At 43.7% G+C, this 18992-nt stretch overlaps 1 protein-coding gene across 5 annotated transcripts in view; it reads right to left on the bottom strand.

The window, feature by feature from the left end:
- SLC39A8 (solute carrier family 39 member 8) overlaps positions 1–18992 on the bottom strand; it is a 70435-nt gene that overhangs the window by 49511 nt on the left and 1932 nt on the right. The gene's annotated exons all lie outside the window — the stretch shown is intronic.

Genomic DNA, 18992 nt, shown 5'->3' with positions numbered 1-18992 from the left:
CTCCATCATCTGAGAACCTAGCAAGAAGGCAGCCACCTATAATCCACGGAGACAGCCCTCACCAGACACCAACCCTTCTGCCACCTTGATCTTGGCTTCTGGTCTCTAGAACTACGAGAAAATAAATTTCTGTCGTTTAAGCTATTGAGTCTATGGTATTCTGTTATGGCAGCTCAGACTGACTAAGACACTATGAATGGTATCGAGAACTCAAAAGTTGATGTTAACATAAGGTGCTGTAATTTCCTTCACAAGAGAAACAATGAAACAAGAAATGTTATGATTTTGGTTCAAGGAGATCATGATTATAAGATCATGATTATAATGATTATAAAGGAAAGATAAAAAACATCAAATACACCTAAATGCACGCAGTTGTCAACAGCTAAGACTGCAACTGCCGTAGAGAACATGCACATTTAGACATCCTTCTTTCTTAATGTCTACGCTCTTCCTTCTTCACCCACACTCCTCATTAGGGTCATGACAGTGACGGCTGTGTGCCACCCCTAGGAGACTCCATACTCAGGGCTCTGTTCACAGTCTCCCCTCGGCTGAGACTAGAGGAGAATAAGCCAGAGAAGGGAGGAAACAGCTCGAGCACCAACTGCGGAGCGAAAGGTGGCGTAGCATGTTCACGACCATGAAGCTGCCTGGGCACAACTGGCAGGCTCAGAAATCAGAGTCCATATGGTTCAACTGCTAGCTGGGCAATTGCAGGAAGAAACAGGTAGAGCAGGGCAAACACAAAGCAGCACGGTTTCCCGGCAAGGAAACCTTCCTACTTGGGCTTGAGTTCCTCCAACTACAAAACAGGAGGAAAAGGGAAGCTGCCAATAATTTGCAAAGTCTTCTCAGAATTAACATTCTAAGACTTCCTGAAACTTGATGACTATTGAGCAGCTCTCTTCAGACTCCAACTGTGACTCATTCAGGGGTAGGAATCCACTTACGGTGTCATAGTCAGCATTCCATAAGGAAGCAAAAAACACTACAACAGAAACTGGAGAGTTACCATAACCGTTTTTATCACACATAACAAGGGTAAGTACCACTTAGTCAAACTTCTGCCTCAGTTAGGCATTCTACACACCACGCGCTTGTTCACTGGATCACAATGTACACAAAATGCACTTTTCACTGTCAATGGCAGTCAAGAGTTTGAAAGTCACTACCCTGAAGGACACCCAAATTGCCAATTGTACATCATTAAAGACACTCTTCTACATACAGTGAGGGAAAAAGCAAGCAGTCAAAGGAATATATAATCAGTACTGTAAGACAGCCGAGCGTCTCGATGATCGGGCAGCATCTGTGTAGAAATTTTGGCTGGGCAGGTGGTCATGGGTAATAACACTTGTCAGCAGCAACTGTTCAGTCTCCAGAAGGAACAAGGAGTTGGGGAGATGACAGAACCCTAGGCCTCGCCTCTGAGATGAGAATGAGGACAGAATACTAAGCGTGGCAAAAGTGAATTCATGGCAGGCCTGATTTATGTAAAAATCAGCAAGCAGAACACAAATAGTTTTATACAGCAGCCTACTTGGGCTTTAAACAATCTTGATTTTTATTATGCTTTGATTTAACAAAGTTGAACCTGAAACAAAGAAAGCAGTTGTGGGAGAAAGGGCGGTGCTGCCCTGAGCAGGGACAAACAGGATGAGAGCCCAGCGCCTGACCAGTGAGGGTGACAGCAAAACTGGCCGAACCACTGAGGTCAAACATCCTCTCAAATACACCCCTTCTCCTCCCAAGCAAACAGTGAGCAGACTCTGAGGCTGGGAGGACCCGCTAGGGCTTCTCAGGAAGCACTCAGGGGGATTCGCCTGAACAGCGTGGGCTTAATAACGCCTAGTGCGCTTCCACCCTCTCGTCACATGCCGGGGCTGAGCAGTTCTTCTTTCCACCTGTCAGTTCTGACAACACTGCTTTGCTCAAGAGGGCCACCCTAATGCTCGCCGGGGCCTTTTGAGCTCTGTGCTATCAGAGCAGACTCCAGCCAGCAGATGTCCTAATGTCCAGTGAGTTGACTTTTTCCTAAGACATTTTCTCAGTGCTGAGTTAAATTCCTATTCGTTAGTCTCTTGCCGCATCAAGGTGCTCTCAGCTGGGCCTTATGAAGCACCGAAGGAAGGTAGCAGTAGAGTAAGGGGGTTTAGATGCCTGGCATAAAGGAGACCCCACGCTATACTCAAAATCACTGTAGCAAATAGCTCCACACATTTCTCCTTGTGCTCCCCTGCCCCTTCTTCCTCGCCAGTTCTGACTGGTCAGGAGCTATTGTGCTTCTTTCCCAGACGCGTTTTCGTGGGAATGCTGGGGGCTGGCACAGGGAAGGGATGGGGACCGTTGAATGATTAGGGTAAGTTCCTCCCTCCACCTTTTATACAGTTGAAATCTTCTTACAGTAAATGCCAAACAGTTAGGCAAGATTTAAAACTATACAACTTAGATAACGACACAGATGCTCTACTTAACTAAGGCTTCTAAGACTTGGCCTTGCGTCCACTCTTGTGGGGCCTGCATTGCCCAGTTCTAGCAAGAATCCTGCTAAGTCCGTTCAGAGAGAATCCCCTGTCCTCGGTATCTGATCACCCTGACCTGCCTTCAGCAGGAATCCTGTTAGGTCTGTTTAACCAAAATCCCGCCCTACCCCTGAGGTTTCCTCTTAATAAATCCATCCACTGACCCCTCAAGCTACTCCTTGGCTGTAAATCCCCACTTGTCTACGCTGTATTCAGAACTGAGCCCAGCTCCATGCTGACGTCCTTTCCCTCGTTGCAATAGTTCTTGAATAAAACCTGTTTTTATTCCTGTAACTACTGTCAGGCTCTGGTTTTAACAATACCAAGTATAATAAGCAGGTAATTACACTACACAGTGCGTAAATTCTTTCCTTCATTCAACAAATATTTACTGGATCATAAAATTCTGGGTATACTATTGATGGGAGAAGTGGCAGGTGGGGGAAGCTGGAGGATGACAACCAAGAAAGAGGATAAAGATAAATAAGCCATAATACCTTCCATCCAGAAACCTAAATAATTTTGACAGAAATAAATCAGATATACCAGTATCTATAAAACCAGAGAGAAAGTGACAAATTCATGAGAGACATAATGATAAAAAGTTCATGTAAGGGAGAAATGATATGCAGAGGAAATAGTCAAAAGCAAGTTTGAGGTTAGAACTCCAGGAAAGTACAAAGAGGATGTTGCTACTGGCATGATTAGGGAACTTAGGAGAAGAAACACATTTAGGAGGTGGCAAGTTTGGTTTTAGAGATTGTAAGCCGTAATGCCTGTGGGACATCAGATCGAAATGATGAGTGAGCTTTCTCTGAGAAAGGCAGAGCCAGAGATAAGGATGTGGCTGTCTTCCATAAGGAAATAACAGATGAGTGGGACTGGGGGAGACCATCAGGAGAGAGAGTACCGATAAAAGAGGAAAGCTTTGGGAACACATATTTAATTTATGCAAAAGCAGGAAAGGGAGCCAGAGAATAAGACAGAGGATAAGCCCAAAACATAAGAAATACTCTAGGCCAGTAAAACGTAATGAATGCCTATTGTTTTGGCCTGCCTGAAATCCCTTCTCCGTCATCAGTCACGGGCCACCTCACTGCCATGGGAGCCTCCTTCTGTGTGATTCAGTTGGGGCTGACCAGGGAACGTATGCCATGTCTTCTCCCTGGCAGAGCTATTGAAGAAATCTTTTTCCACTAGGATTGCTACAAGTCTGGGGGCTCCTTAGGCCGTCTTTTCCACCACGTGAAAGAAGGTGAACTTGTAAGTAGAGAACGACAGGTTCCCTACCATCCCTAACCCCCTGGACACAGCTGAGCCTAAAGCTGGGATGCCCTTTGACTCTTCAGCTACCTGAGCCAATGAATTCCCTTTTTGACTTAAGCTAATTAAAGATCAGTTTCTTGCACTTACAAATGAAAGAGTCCTGATTGATATATAAAGTAATTATTCAAAAGACATTTTTAAAGCTAGCAAACGAATGCTACATCCAGAACCTACAGGAAACAAAAACAAAAAATAAGCTTTTACACTCTTAAAACCTTCTCCATTCTTGTTCTTTTATCTCAAACATAGGCTGTTTTCTCTACTTGGCTGTCTTGTCAAATGGCATCCATTAAATAATACAAAACAATAGGACCATCTGATCCTGTATCCATTACGCCAAGGCCTTCACGCCACACCAGAAATGAAATATCATCCCTTTCAAAAGCCGCCCCGAAGAAGGTTTCAGATTCTGTTTCGCCTTGGACTGCGCTTCTGTGGAAGCTGAGCGGTTCACGTTCGCAGTAAGGACACTGCTGGGTGTAGCTGCATTCTCTCTTGTGGAGGTAAAGGCAGGGAGAGAGAGCACCTTGTGGTACATTCAGACTCATCAAAACCAGAACGAACATCAAATCCAGTCAGTCTTCTAGGCTGTCAAGTAACTGAGCCACACAAACGTCAAATTTCATTACAGAGTTCCAAAGGGAGCGGAGGGAGAAGTGGGGTTAGAACCCAAGTCCGAAAGAGCCCCAGCTAATCTCTTTCCTTTTAGTGACTTCCCTGCCCTGCCCAACTCTGCCACAGCTGTTGTTTTTCAGCAAGAACTGTGGCTATCTTCTGGAATTTGCCGGCAGAGATGAAAGCCATGCTTCCCCATATCCCAGGTGAATGACGGGTCTCCCATTCTTTGAAGAGATGCCACAGATAAGAGGATAATAAGAATCCATCACAGGTGCTGGCCCCGTGGCCGAGTGGTTAAGTTCGCGCGCTCCGCTGCAGGCGGCCCAGTGTTTCGTTAGTTCGACTCCTGGGCGCGGACATGGCACTGCTCATCAAACCACGCTGAGGCAGCGTCCCACATGCCACAACTAGAAGGACCCACAACGAAGAATAGACAACTATGTACCGGGGGGCTTTGGGGAGAAAAAGGAAAAAATAAAATCTTTAAAAAAAATAAAAAATAATAAAAAAAAAAAGAATCCATCGCAAATCTTCATCTGTTTTACTCTTATAGAAGCCAGTTCCACTTGTCTCTCACTCTCATTCATTTATGCATTCCCCAAACACAGGTTGATCACATCTTCTCTGGGCCAGGTGTTCTGGTAGGTGCTGAGAATAAGACATGGTTCCATCTTCATTAAGGTCACCATTCAGTAAATAAAACATATAGACACTAAACAGATAATTATAATACAACGTGGTAGGTAGCATAATAAAGATCCGCGCAAGGTATAGCGAGGGAAGATGGAAGAGGTCTGGGAAGGTTTCCTGGAGGACGAGACACAGGTGCTGAGTCTGAAAGGTTAGTTCAGTGCTTCTGATGGTAGAGAGATAAGACAGGAATCACAAAAACTCAAGTAAGGCAGAAACCAGTATGTGATTAGTTGACAAATGAATTTTATAAACAATAGTCACTATAGGAGTTCTGAGAAGCACATAAAAAGTATATGCTTAAATATATATAATCTCTTTTAATCCCCTCACCAACAACTGAAGTAGATTTTAGGAGAAATTTGGGATGAAGAAATCACGTCTTAGAAAGGTGAGTTGCCCAAGATTAAACAACTCATAAGATTTAAAGATAGAATTCAAACCAATGTCTCTTGTGTCTTCTGACGTCTAAGCCAATTCTCCTGCTGCTATACGCCTATGTTTTGGTGGGTTGAACACTGAGAAGAACACAAATAATCAAAGAGAGAACCATTTGGACCCTAGCAAGGAGTGTATTTGTTGCCCCAACAGCGACTTAAGTCACAGAGTTGAGTGACTCTTAGGCCATATTTAGCATCCTCCCCAGAAAGAGACCTCAAAAACAACCAAATATCAGCCAAATTCAAACAATTCAAACATCAGCCAAGTTTTGTCACCGTGGTGAGAATTAAGAAGGAAACGCAAGATCATGATTCTCTGCCCCCCAATAAGCCCTCTTGCCATCACCCAAACAGGGACACTGGGCAGAAAACAGCCACACTCAAGCAGCAGACAGCCAGACCTGGCACAGCACCCTCTGCCACGTGCCCACGGCTGCTGGCAATGCTGTGAAGTGGTCTGACAAGAGGATGGTTGAATCTAGAATATCTGGGTGTGCACCACCTTGAAGACTTGGCTTCCCTATTACTATTTTAAACCCAGTATGTCTGCATCTCAAGCAGAGAAGCCAGCTTGTTGATTCAGCCACCTGAGCTACCATCGCGTAACCACACAACTACGAGACCAGCACAACCAGCCATAGATTGTTAAGAATATAATAAGAGGTGGAAAAGGTGAAGTTCCAAAATAATCAGTTAATGGGAAAGAAAACTCTGGAATCCTTGAGCACACATCTATCTCAGTACTTACTAATGCTAATACTAATAATATAATACTGCGGGACTGGCACATACTAGGGTTCAGTAAATACTCGTCGAATGAGTGAATGGGTAAATGAATGAATGAACCCTTCACTTGTCTTCAAACTATTTTTTAGAACTGATTGCAAAAATAGTTTATGTTCATAGTAGTAACCTAAAAAAAATTACAAAAAAAGCAAAAAAAAGTTAAGTACAGAAAATGAAGTATACTCACAGGTGTTTCAAATATGGCAACCAGCCAAAGATCCCAAGAGAAGAATTTAAATATTTAAATTTACAAAGGGTGGTTTCAGCTTAACAACCAGGAGGCCATTTCTGACCATGAGACAAGTGAACAGTCCCGTTAGCTTATCTTTCCAGGGGGGAATGCACGACGCCATGGAGCTGGTGAGGCAAAGGCTGCACACTGGCAGCAGGCGTGACTGAGGCCAGCACTTCCAGGTTTCTTACTGATGCAATAATGGAGCTCCCTAACCACAGTGACAAGGAGCTCGAGTGCCACTTCCAAACTCCCTTGACATTGTTCAATACGTGTTTGTGCTGAATCACCGTCTACCAGTCTTCCCTTGAACTTCTTGAAATCCCCTTAATTTCCTCTTCAAAGTTTACTCATTATTATTTTACCAAGACGAACCAGAAAATTTTCTAAGGTTTAAGCAAAGAACATTCTAGAAAGTTGATCCCTAAGTTTAAGAGGTGGCTAATCAAGTGATCCCAACTCTGTTTCCCCAAGATTCATTTTTCCATGTTTCCCTCAGGTTTTCTTGCACTTCTTACCGAAGCCACTATGGTGACAGTGCATACCCACCCACAGAGTACACACCCACAGACACGCAATCACATTCACTCTCAAAACTCTTCCTTAGATAAAGAAGATGTGGTATATATATATGCAATGGAATACTATTCAGCCATAAAAAAGAACAAAATCGTCTCATTTGCAACAACATGGATGGACCTTGAGGGAATTATGTTCAGTGAAATAAGCCAGATAGAGAAGGCCAATCTCAGTACGACTCTACTTATATGAGGAATTTAAACATGTGGACAGAGAGAACAGATTAGCAGCTACTAGGGGAAAGGTGGGGTGGGGGGTGGGCACAAAGGGTGAAGGGGTGCACCTACAACACGACTGACAGACAATAATGTACAACTGAAATTTCACAAGATTGTAACCTATCATTAACTCAATAAAAAATAAAAAACTCTTCCTCAGGAGGCAGCACCTTTCCTAGATACACTCTTTCCCTCACTTTATGATACATTGTTAAGGAGGAAAAGATTATTATGAAACAATATGTATAGAATGACACCCCTGCTATAAAAAAAGCTTAAATAAAATCTGGAGATATATGCTCAAAATGTTAACAGTATTTATCTCTGGGTGGTGAAATTATGGGTGATTTTTATTTTTTCCTTTCTGCTTCTCTTAATTTGCCAAAATTTTAGACAATGTACATGTATTTCAGTTTCGATGAGAAAAATAAAGTTAAAACATGGGATTTTTTATTAATCTCTTTTTCTGGGTTCTTCCAAACACAATTAAGACAGGCTGGAAGTTTTTTTAATTTTTACTAAAGAAAAAGAAATTTTAAAAGCTATGATGCACTTTTAAAAAGAGGTTGACAAAGTTTTCTGACTTTGCCACAACAATTTACAACTTCTCAGGCCTGTCCCATTCCACACTCAGTCTCTCAAGACCCTCTCCTGCTAAAAGCCTGGCCTGGAGTCAGGGCACAGACACTCAGTCTGGATTCTTGGCTTCCCAACCCTGACCTGCCTCCAGGTGGCAGGCGCCCCCGCCTTTCCCTCACCTGCGAGATAGCCCCATGGGTCTTCTCCTGTTTGCTGTCAAGATCAAAAGGCCTTTGTCCCTGCTGCTCAGTCCCTGTGGGGACAAGGTATGGAAGGCATGCTCTTCTCCAACCCACGGCGTGGGCAGACGCCACAAGGAGTGAGCTCAGCCTTCAGAGTCGTCTCACCTCCACGTGCAAGGAATGGCCTTGTCCATCACAGGCCCGATTAGGATAATCCTTTGGCACAGTGGTTCTCAAAATGTGTTCCAGGGACCCCTGGGGGTTACCAAGCCTGTTTCAGAGCATGCACAAGGTGAAATTATTTTTATAATAATACTAAGACTCCATTTTCCTTTTTCACTCTCATTCTTTCATGACATATGTCACAAGAGAACGAATGCGGAAGCATATATGAGAATTCAGCTGTCTCCTACTAAGCCAGATATTAAAGAGATTTGCAAAAATGTAAAACAATGCCATTCTTCTCGCCAATTTTTTTGTCATGGAAAATACAGTTATGTTTCATTTTTTTAAAACGTTAACATACTATGGGCTAATTACTGTTATTTTTAACATATTAAATAAATATTTAAAAATTTTTCAGCATTAATTTCTATAATAGCAAATATCAATAGTTATAAACCACACATACTAAAACTCTTTGGTGCCTTCAATGATTTCTAAGAGTACACAGGGGTCCTGAGGCCAAGAAGTCTGATCCAGCACATAGGAACTGTGTACAGGCTGTTATACATCACTTGACGGACATGTTGGAAGCTTCTCATCAATCTTACCTGATGCGCCTCTCTCCCTGTTTATCCGACACCCCCACCAGATGGTTTTCCACTGAAACACCGCCATTATCGCTCTTCTACTCAAACTGGCTCACAACACAAAAACAAAAAGCTTTCCTTCTGATGAGAGTCTAAAGTCCTAACACAAAAGAATGCCAATTATCTGTCTCCACTCCTCCTTTCTCCCTTTACCATCGTCCAGAAGCATGCGTGAACTCTCTGTCCCAACCCCTAGGTCCTCATAAGTCTCGTCCTCACCTTGACTGTGATCTGCAGGCCCCGGGACCTCGACCTCGAGCTCCGATGTGCCTCCTCTAGCGTCCACCTCCTGTCATCCTACCTTCGCTCCCCCTCCTCCGCTTAATCTGCCATGTCTCCAGACTCCTACACCCATCGGCTTTACTTATTTGGCACTTATCATGTGCTTCCTTGTATTTTCGTATGTTCACAAAAATGAATATCTCATTAATCAGATCACAAACATCTAGAGAGGATGGATGTATTCCTTTCTGTATCTTCCTCAACCCCTAACAAAGCTTCAGACATATTGGACACCCAATTTATAACAATCACTAATTGGACAGATTAAGGAAAGGGGGGTGGATGAAAGCAGATCAGAAACTAGTACATAGTGCCTGAGTATAAACCTGAAAAATACAAATCATTAACCTGAGCGTCATTTACAGGACCTCTGAAGAGCCAGTTTCCAGTCACAAGCTTCTCTGCTCATTCTATGAAACTTTCCCAGAACCAGCTCGCTGTGGCCCTGAAACCACAAATAAAGTAATACTGACCCCAACATCTCCAAGGTGCGCGCAACGGTACAGCTATGGGCTGTTGAAAATCTAAGTCTGAATGAGGAGAAAAAATTCTACAAAATTCAGAAAACAGAAGGAACAAAAACTCCATTATTCCCTTCTACTCAGATGACACATGGGTTCAACTTGAACATATTTCTTTATTAATATGTCTGCATCAAATAAATGAATTGCTGGTTTACCTGGAATTAATGAGCCATGTAGGTTGACTGAAATAATTTGGAAAGCTATGTTGGTATAAAATTCATTGTAAAAGGTTGAAGTTATTCATTCATTCAACAAATATTTCCTGAATACCAACTATATACTAGACAGCAGGCTAGTTACAGGAGTGGAGAAGCTGACTGAGATCAAGGCAGTCCCTCACCTCACAGGTCTTACAGACTACTGCAGAGGTCAGACACAAACACAAGCAATTACAGTATGGCCCACTGAGCGCTCGGGCAGATCCACAAATGTGAGGAAGACAGGATAACTAGGGCACCTTAAAGTAATGGGATTGTCAAAGAAGAAAGTAGTATCTAAGATGAGATGTGAAAAAAAAAGGAACAGAAGCTTGGAGAAACATGAGGGTGGGGCGCGTATACAGGGCTCTAACTGCCAGGCAGGAGTCTGGATCTTATTCTGGCGGTAAGGAGAAGCTATTTGAGGACACTGGAATGATCAGATTTGCAGATCAGAGATAAAAGTCTAGCAATAGCGTGGAGGATGGAGAGGGACATGGGGCAAGACTGGATACAGTGGGCAGCAGCAGCAACACAGCAGACATTTATTGAGCACTTACAGTATGCCAGGCACAAGACAGAATGGCAAAATACAACATCTAATTTAATCTCCTCAACAGTCCCATAAAGGAGGTAAAACTATCCCCATTACACAAAAGAGAACACTGGACTTTAGAGACATTTGTTGGTGGTGGTGCTGTGGAATCGATTCCAACTCCCAGTGACCCTGTGGACAGCAGAGCGGTCCCTGCCAGGTCTTTCTGCATCATCCTCTCACCTTCCGGTGCTCTATCAGACGATGCTCTGCTGCTATTCACAGGGTTTTCATGGCCAATTTTTCTGAAGTGGGTGGCCAGGTCCTTCATCCCAGTCTGTCTTAGTCTGGAAGCTTCATTGAAACCTGTCCACCCTGGGTGACAGTGCTGGTATTTGAAATCCCGGTGGCATAGCTTTCAGCATCACAGCAACAGTCAGACTCCACAGTATGACAACCAACAGACGGCGGTGTGGTTCCCTGACCGGGAAACAAACCTGGGCCACAGCAGGGAGAGTGCTGAATCTTAACCACCAGACCACCAAGGCCTTAGAGAGAATAAGTGACAGATATTCAGAAGTTATTGTCACAAGACTTATGTGCATTTGATATGGGAAGGAGAGAGAGAGAGTCAAGGATAGCATCCAGTTTTTCAGCTTAGTCAATGGAGCAGATGGTGATGCTGATGGCTGAGACAGGCAAAACAGGATTACCAGAAGGTTTTGACGGAGAAAGGATGGAGTGGATGAATTTCATTGGGGACAGGTTTAGACCCGCTGAGTTGGAGTGGGGAGAGAGAGTTAGACATCAATCGGCAACAGGATGCGCAAGGCTGACCCTCAAGAGAGAAATCCAAACCAACCCAACCACTTCAGAAAACATCTACAGGCAGGTACAACTGCATCTACAACTGCAGCCAGAGGCGTGGCTGAGGCTGTAGAGAGAGCACAAAATCAGAAGAAAGAGGGCTCGGGACAGGACCCAAAGAGGGAACAAGAACAAGGCAGACACAGTTGCAGACAAGGAAGGGGCGTGTTTCAAGTCTGACATGTTGAACACCGTCAAAATTAACAGAGAGGTAAGGCCTGAGACACCCACTGTATTTAGCAATAAGAAATTTCTGGGTGACGTCCTAGAGAGTAACTCCAAGTCTGGGGACAGAGCCAGACAACAATGCATTGGGGAGTGACTGGAAGGTGAGGAAATGAGTGGGAATTCATACATTTCCACCACCCAGTTATGTACAGAAAGTGAGGCACACAGACTACTGGATTCGGGGATTCACAGCACAGGGACCCCATGAATGCAGCACCTTCCTAAAACCAGCACCGTGGGGAAGAACTGACACTTCAAAACCGGAAAGTCCATTTTCCCACACAGATTTGGACAACTGGTGACTTTGGCCAAATGACTTAATTGTGCCTCAGTTTCTGGGGAAACCGATCTGTTCTAATTCTCTCACAATACTGTTTTGAGTATCAAGTGTCAATATCACAAAATGACATTGTAAGGTTAAAAGACAGCCTGTGGAGGAATTAATATCAGGTTGTAGAGCTAGTCCTGACTATTGCAGAGACAGCTTCAGCAGGAAATAATAATAATAACAACTTTTTTCTTTTTTTACTCAAACAAGACAGGAATATCAGCAGAGAACATCTTCCTGCTTCAAATGACTGTCCAGTTCCCAGTGGCTTCAAGAAACTGGCATCAGTGCCACCTTGACATCCAGGGCTTTGGATGACATAGGAGGCACTGGGCCTTTTGGAAATAAACCAGCACCTCCGTGGGAGGATATTCTTCGTCATGAGGAGGAACCGTGGAAAGAACATAGGTTTTGAAGTCCAGTCGCCCTAGAGTGGAATCCTCACTCTTCCACTTCTGAGCCAGATGCCTCTGAGGGAGGTATGAAAGCAGCCAGGGCTGGGTCTCCCCATGGCAACACCTGGAGGACTTGGCCCCTGGGACGAGGCGGGTTAGCCGACGGTGTACAGGAACGCGAGGAGCACAGTGCCTGGCACACGGTAAGTGCTCCATAGACACTGCCGACCGTTCCCCTTAGGATAGGACCTGCTTCTTCCACCAGTGAAGGCCCTTCCCACAGCATTTACTTCAATGGCACTCATCCCCAGATTAGGGCCAGGCCAGTGTCCAGCTGTCCACCTTGACATGGGGAGGTGAACTAACCACAGAATACACCTAAGTTCTGAGACGCCTCCTCCTAAAGAAAACTGTAGACACCATGATTCCATATACAAACTGGATTACCTGGTGTCCTCAATCGCATCCGTCCCTCAACAAAACGGCCTGAGTGACTTCCAGCGCGGGTTCTCGATATTTACACACAGCGGGGTTTATACACATCAGAATCGGCCTACTGATTCTACCATTCCTTTCATTTGAAGTTCAAGCTAACTTTCACTTTCTCTGTCCCCCAAGACACACCTCTCACTTTCCATCCCAATGAGACCACAGTGGCTCCTGTTCTGTACCTGCTTTCCGACTCACAAGGCCAGCAGAACATAGAGGGTCCTGGGTTCTTTCACACTGCAAAACTCAGACAGTGGCCCTCGAGTAAATCTTAAAACCACAGTTACATCAATTTCCGGAAGTATAGTATGGACTCCTAACCATTTACATTTCAGTAGTGATGTAAATTTTGGACAAAAATAAAACTAAAGCCTTAAAGATCTTATATATGCTCACCTGGTTCTTTTCTCTAACTATTCAGTTAGTTATAAAAAGTCAAAGTACTAAACATTTGGACCTTGAAGGCACACTACTACTTTTCAGGTTAACATCTTTGATCTAAACTCACAGATTTTTGTTTTTATTCTCCTTAAACTTCAGGCCAAGAAAAACAACAGAGGATCTTTGGGAGGAGACAGAAACCCAGTGAAACCAGGCTCCGGTCTGCAGATTTCCTACGCGCCCACATCCCATCACCAGGAAGGTAATTCAGTGACAGTTTCATTTCTTTATAACGCAAATCTCAAGCCTTGGTGAACCCATTTGGCTACTGAAACAGACAACTGGGAATAGTTTGAGAATAAATTAATCAGTTTCAATTACAAACAGGAACCTATTGTTATCTGGAGTTGGAGATGGGAAAAATCTCTCAGTTTCTTAGGTCGTCTAGAGTTTACTAACATTTTTTTAATAACTTGCATTGTAAATGATCCTAATATTAACTGTTTGTACTTAGTAACATGTACAGTCCCTTGAGGAACCACCACTCTGAACACAAGTACTGTCTCGCAAACTCTGATTACCAAGCACATTAAGCTGCCTTCACTAAGGGGCTGCTTTTCTTTTCCCCGAGGAATGTCAAACCTTCTCAACTTCAGGCCTGAATTTCCAGTCCTATTTATATTCCTTTGATTCTCTCCCGACCTCCACTACCACCCAAAGAAACTGATAGACAGCATTCAGATGTACATTAAATTTAAAGAAAAAAAAAAACCCTTAACCTACAGTCATAGTTGAAAATCAATGGGTTTCTATGAGGGGGAAACGAAGTCGCCGCCCCTCAACATCTCCCCAGATACGTTTAGTCAGGAAACAGGAATACAGCGTGAACCCTGGAAAATAGAAAAACTGCAGATCTCCCACCCAGCTACTCGACTTTAAACAGCCCTAGAGGGGAATAAAGATCTCTCCCAACGAAGGCAGGAAGCTGAGCGGGGCCGGGCCCTCCGTCTCTGCGCGCCTGCGCACACCGCGGGCCGCCGACGCTCCGGGCAGGACGCAGGTCGGAGCCGGGCTCTCGCTCTGAAAGGGCGGAGAGAGCGAGAAGCAGCAGGGTCCTTCTAGAATCCTTCTAGAGTAAGAGTGAGAACAGAACTGAAAGTGCTAACACCATGCACGGTGTTTAGGGTTGCTTGAGGTCCTACCACTTATTGCGCGACACAGGTTGTTACTTAACCTCTCTGTACCACGTTTTTCTCCTGTATAAAATGAAGATAATAAATAGGATTGTTGTATGAAATGTGATAATACAAATAAATCAGTTAAAAGAGTTAGGTCACATAGTAAGAGACCAAAAATAAATCCTACATATAACTATTTATGTAATATACAAAAGGGTCTGTGTGATTCCTAGGTTAGTGGGTGAAGATGCAAGTTTGGGAGCTGGATATGGAAAAAATGAAGGGTATTTTTCCCATGTAGATCCCAGTCATACCTGGCATGGAGGCAAACCCAGCTTTTGACATCATAGTTAAATAAATTATGAGTGTCCCTCATTTTTCCAAAACCTCCTGCAAACAAGGATCACATTGTACACGGTCAACTTAAATGAGAGTGACATAATAGATGAGAATAGGTCCATTGTCGTGAAGGAAAGTGACCAGAGAGCTGAGTGCAACCTCGCCGTTCTGTCCCGCCCTTCTGTCCTGCCCTTCCAGTTTCTCACCTGAATAAGCACACTGAAGGTATTCCTAGAAGACTTACCCCCACCATTTCTCAGAACCCAAAGGCCAAAAAAAAAAAAAAAGCAGATGCTCTGTCTGTCCTCCCTCCCTGGTCAGGGCTTCTCAGAACTCCCTGTCTAATCCACCATTACCCCGCGCGAGGAGAAAGTGCACTAGATAACAACAAGCTGAGCATAGAGCATGCATGTCATGACTACACACACACACACACACACACACCCTCCTGTTTGCTAGCCTGGCCATCCACCGAAATAAGCCAAGAGTTAGCTCGCTGCCTCTCCCTCTGGCATCACTGGCCAGAAGCCACTGAAGGAAAAGATTTAACAATAGCTAAATGACCACTACCGGCTAAAGACTGAAGTAGAAAATATTGATCTTTGGACCTTTTTCATCTACTCTTCAGCCATGTCTGCACTTCCAGAGGAAGACAGAGCCTTTATGCGGCCTCCTGATGGTCTCCAGGCTCAAGAATCACCACATCTCATGCGAACCACGGCAGTGTCCTCCTTAGCCCCCACCCTGATTCACTCCAACATATCCCACACTAGGAAACAGATGAATTTTCTGAAAACACAAGTCTGATTCCATTCCACTTTTGTTCGTAATTCTTTAATTAGACATAGCATTCTATCATGATTATAGTTTCATGTGCATATGTCATACCACCCCCTATAAACTATAAAGTCATGTGAGGGCCCAAACTATCTTACTCATATTAAAAAATCTTCACTAATTCATTCAAAAAATATAGAATAAGTACATGTTATATACCAGGCACTACACTAGCCCCTCGAGAGCTGTGTCAGGCCATTCCCTTCAATTTGTTTAAAATCATGTATGTGTACACGTGTTGCAACAGGGTGGGGGCGGGTTTGCAGTCATATAAACAGAAAATTATAATACATATAAAATTATTTACATGTTATAATTGTAACAAGTTGTAATATGTCACAATTGCACAGGCACCAATTAATATAGGATCACATAGAAGGGGCTCCTATTACACCCTTGAGCAGATCAAGAAAGTCTCCTCAGAAGAAGTAATGTCTAAACTGATATCTGAAGCCTAAGCAGGTGTATATGGAGAACCAGGAACGGCAGGCAGTCCATTAAGACTGGAGTGGTGGCAAAGCATAAGACTTGAGAAGTATACAGGTACTAGATCATAAAAGGGCTTAAGCCACATCAAAGTGTTTGAAGTTTCTTCTGAAGGCATTTAATTGTTTTAATAAAATGAATATGATCAGATTTGTACTTTAAAACGATCACTCTAATTAGATAGTAGTCATTCAAATATTTGTTGAACACATGAATAGTTAAGTGTCATTAGCATAGTAAAAAATAGTTCAGGAATTCAAAAAAGAGGAAAATCAGCTAATCAGTGCTGCCTATAATGCCCCAAAAAGGTTTTATGGTGGAGTTTAACTGGGCTTTTAAAAATGTAGGGTTTTGATAAGGCAATTCAAAGAAAAGAAGGATATTCCAGTTGGAAACAGGAAGGATGCAAGGAAGATTATGAGCTAAGTGGTTGAGCAAAAGTCTAAGGTGAATTCACTGAAGAGTGAATAGTTTAGTTTAGTGAGTGCTGGGTCTGGAGAGGCAGCGTGGCATCTCGGGGTCAGCCGGGATGAGCGGGGGCATTTCCTGCAGCTTGGGGTGATAATCGGGAGAATGAGGGCCTGCCTTTTCGTCAAGCTCTTTAACCAATGTCTACACATAAGAACTTGGAGGCGAGGTGTCTGGAAGAGGAAATGAAGATAAAAGAACATCTGGAGAGTGAGCAGGGAACATCTGAACAAACAGAAGGTAGCACTGAGGCCATTCTGAAGCCCCGTAAATTAACCGCCCAGGAATTCATTCAGCTGGGCTTCCCTGTGTGTTCTGGGAACTCCCCAAGACACATCAGACTTCCACCAGCCATGGGGCCCGGGACCCACTCATGGAAAAGGGCTCCCCACTCCCGCTGCGTGGGGGGCCTCTTCCACCTGCTCCGTGCACCCTCAGAAACACTAAGAAGCAAAACAGTGCACTCGATTGTTCTGTTGTCTCCAGTTGGAATGCAGGTCACTTTGGTCTCCCAAAGCAACAGGTAAATCTAATAGTACTTAGAGATACCAAAAAAATATTAGAAAACCTTCCAGAATTGTCTAACAGGCCTCCAGAGGACAGCAGTCTTATGTGAGAAAAGCTGGCCTAAGAAATATGACAGCCCTCATCCAAAGGAACAACATCATTTGTGAGTAACTCACAGAAGATTCAATGAATTCCTGGCCCGCGGAAATAAATTCTACTTTCTTAGCCTTTTTGAAAGTCGGAAAACCAAGCTTCTCACAGTAGGCCCATACATTATTTGTTTTACTTTGTTGCAAGCGAGGAAACCGAAATTGTCTTCTTCAGCGTATACAGACATTAATGGCCCTAAATTTTGCTCCAAATTGGATGGTTTCCTGCTGGAGCAGATATGAATGAAGGCAAATTAATGGGTTCTTCTGGAATGGCATTTCATTTGTTATCATTTAACTGATGACTGTTGTTTTCATTAGGACTTTCTAGAACATCAAATAGATGTTTGTTAGCCCTGATTAAGTGATAAATTTTCCTTGGCTTCCTTTTGTTTCCAAAGTAATCATGGGCTTCTTGCTGTCTGTTTTTGTTGCCCACAAAGGCTATAATGAGGGTAGTTAAATATGCAAATATGAAAATGAGAAACAAGGTGTCAACATACGTATAATTTACTCACTGAGGCATCCTACTTACTCATAAACTGGGAATCATATAGCTAATAAACTGAATCAATTTTCCTAAATAATTTAGGCATATTTTGCAGTGTCTCTGCCTAGGGTAGCTCAGGGGTCAGGGGTTTTATAACTCATCAACACCTCCACATGCTGCAAGACCAGGAGATAAGGTGTCAAAACAATGTGTGGGCAGCAGATACGCAGCCTCAAGTCCAGCCGCCACACTTCTTTCCCATCAGATGACCGCCCTTCTCCTGCCCGGAGACACGGCGGTCAGCTCAACAGTTTCCCTATTGGAAGAGAAAAGACTGCAACTCAACGGAAAATAGACAGTTGTTTGCTTTGTTTTATTTTCTAAAACATCGATATAATATATGGGAATTTCAGTTTTTCCAACTGAATACCATTTCTCAGACATTAAACCATATATATAACACCATGCCAGGACGGGAGCTATAGATAGTTTACTAAAGAAGATGCACAGGCGGACCACAAAGCCCTTCGAGATCAAAGGCGGGTCACCCTCTGATACCCCACAGCATCAGAAAGTTCTACTTCTTCTTCTTCTTTTTTTTTTTTTTTTGAGGAAGATTAGCCCTGAGCTAACAGCTGCTGCCAATCCTCCTCTTTATGCTGAGGAAGCCTTGCCCTGAGCTAACAACACCTGTGCCCATCTTCCTCTACTTTACATGTGGGACGCCTTCCACGGCATAGCTTGCCAAACGGTGCCATGTTGGCACCCGGGATCCTAACCGGCGAACCCTGGGCCGCTGAAGCAGAACGTCCAAACTTAACCGCTGAGCAACCGGGCCGGCCCTCTACTTCTTCTTGAGTATTGTATGTTTTAAATGAGGTAAGATATTTCTAACAAAAAGAATGCCAACCTACGTATAATGTTATTATCAAGGAATTTATCTGATGAGTTTGCCTGACTGCAGTCTCCGGTCAGACGCTGAGAAATGCTGATTCCCAAGGGCGGAATATACCGTGCAGCATCTCCCAAACATCCTGGACCACAAAACCATTTTGTAACACAAACTAAGATCGCCCAGAAGTGAGGAACAAGGTGGAAAATACTGCACACTGCTATTCATCATCAGCGTCACTGGAGCAAGAGCAGGAGGGACACACTCGGGCGCTGACTCACCTGAGTTTCACAAGCGGGAGGGGTTCGGAGGAGGGCGCTGAGAGCACACAGTGGACCTCACGATTCTGAGACAGTATGTCACAGAATATTTATTATGGAAAGAACTGGGACTCTATCATCTACTTTTTGAAATTAATTAACACGTATGATCT

This window comes from Equus przewalskii, chromosome 3, assembly GCF_037783145.1.
Source record: "Equus przewalskii isolate Varuska chromosome 3, EquPr2, whole genome shotgun sequence".
Classification (NCBI taxonomy): Eukaryota; Metazoa; Chordata; class Mammalia; order Perissodactyla; family Equidae; genus Equus; species Equus przewalskii.
Note: the sequence above shows the minus strand (reverse complement) of the source record. Positions and strands in the feature narration are given on the sequence as shown.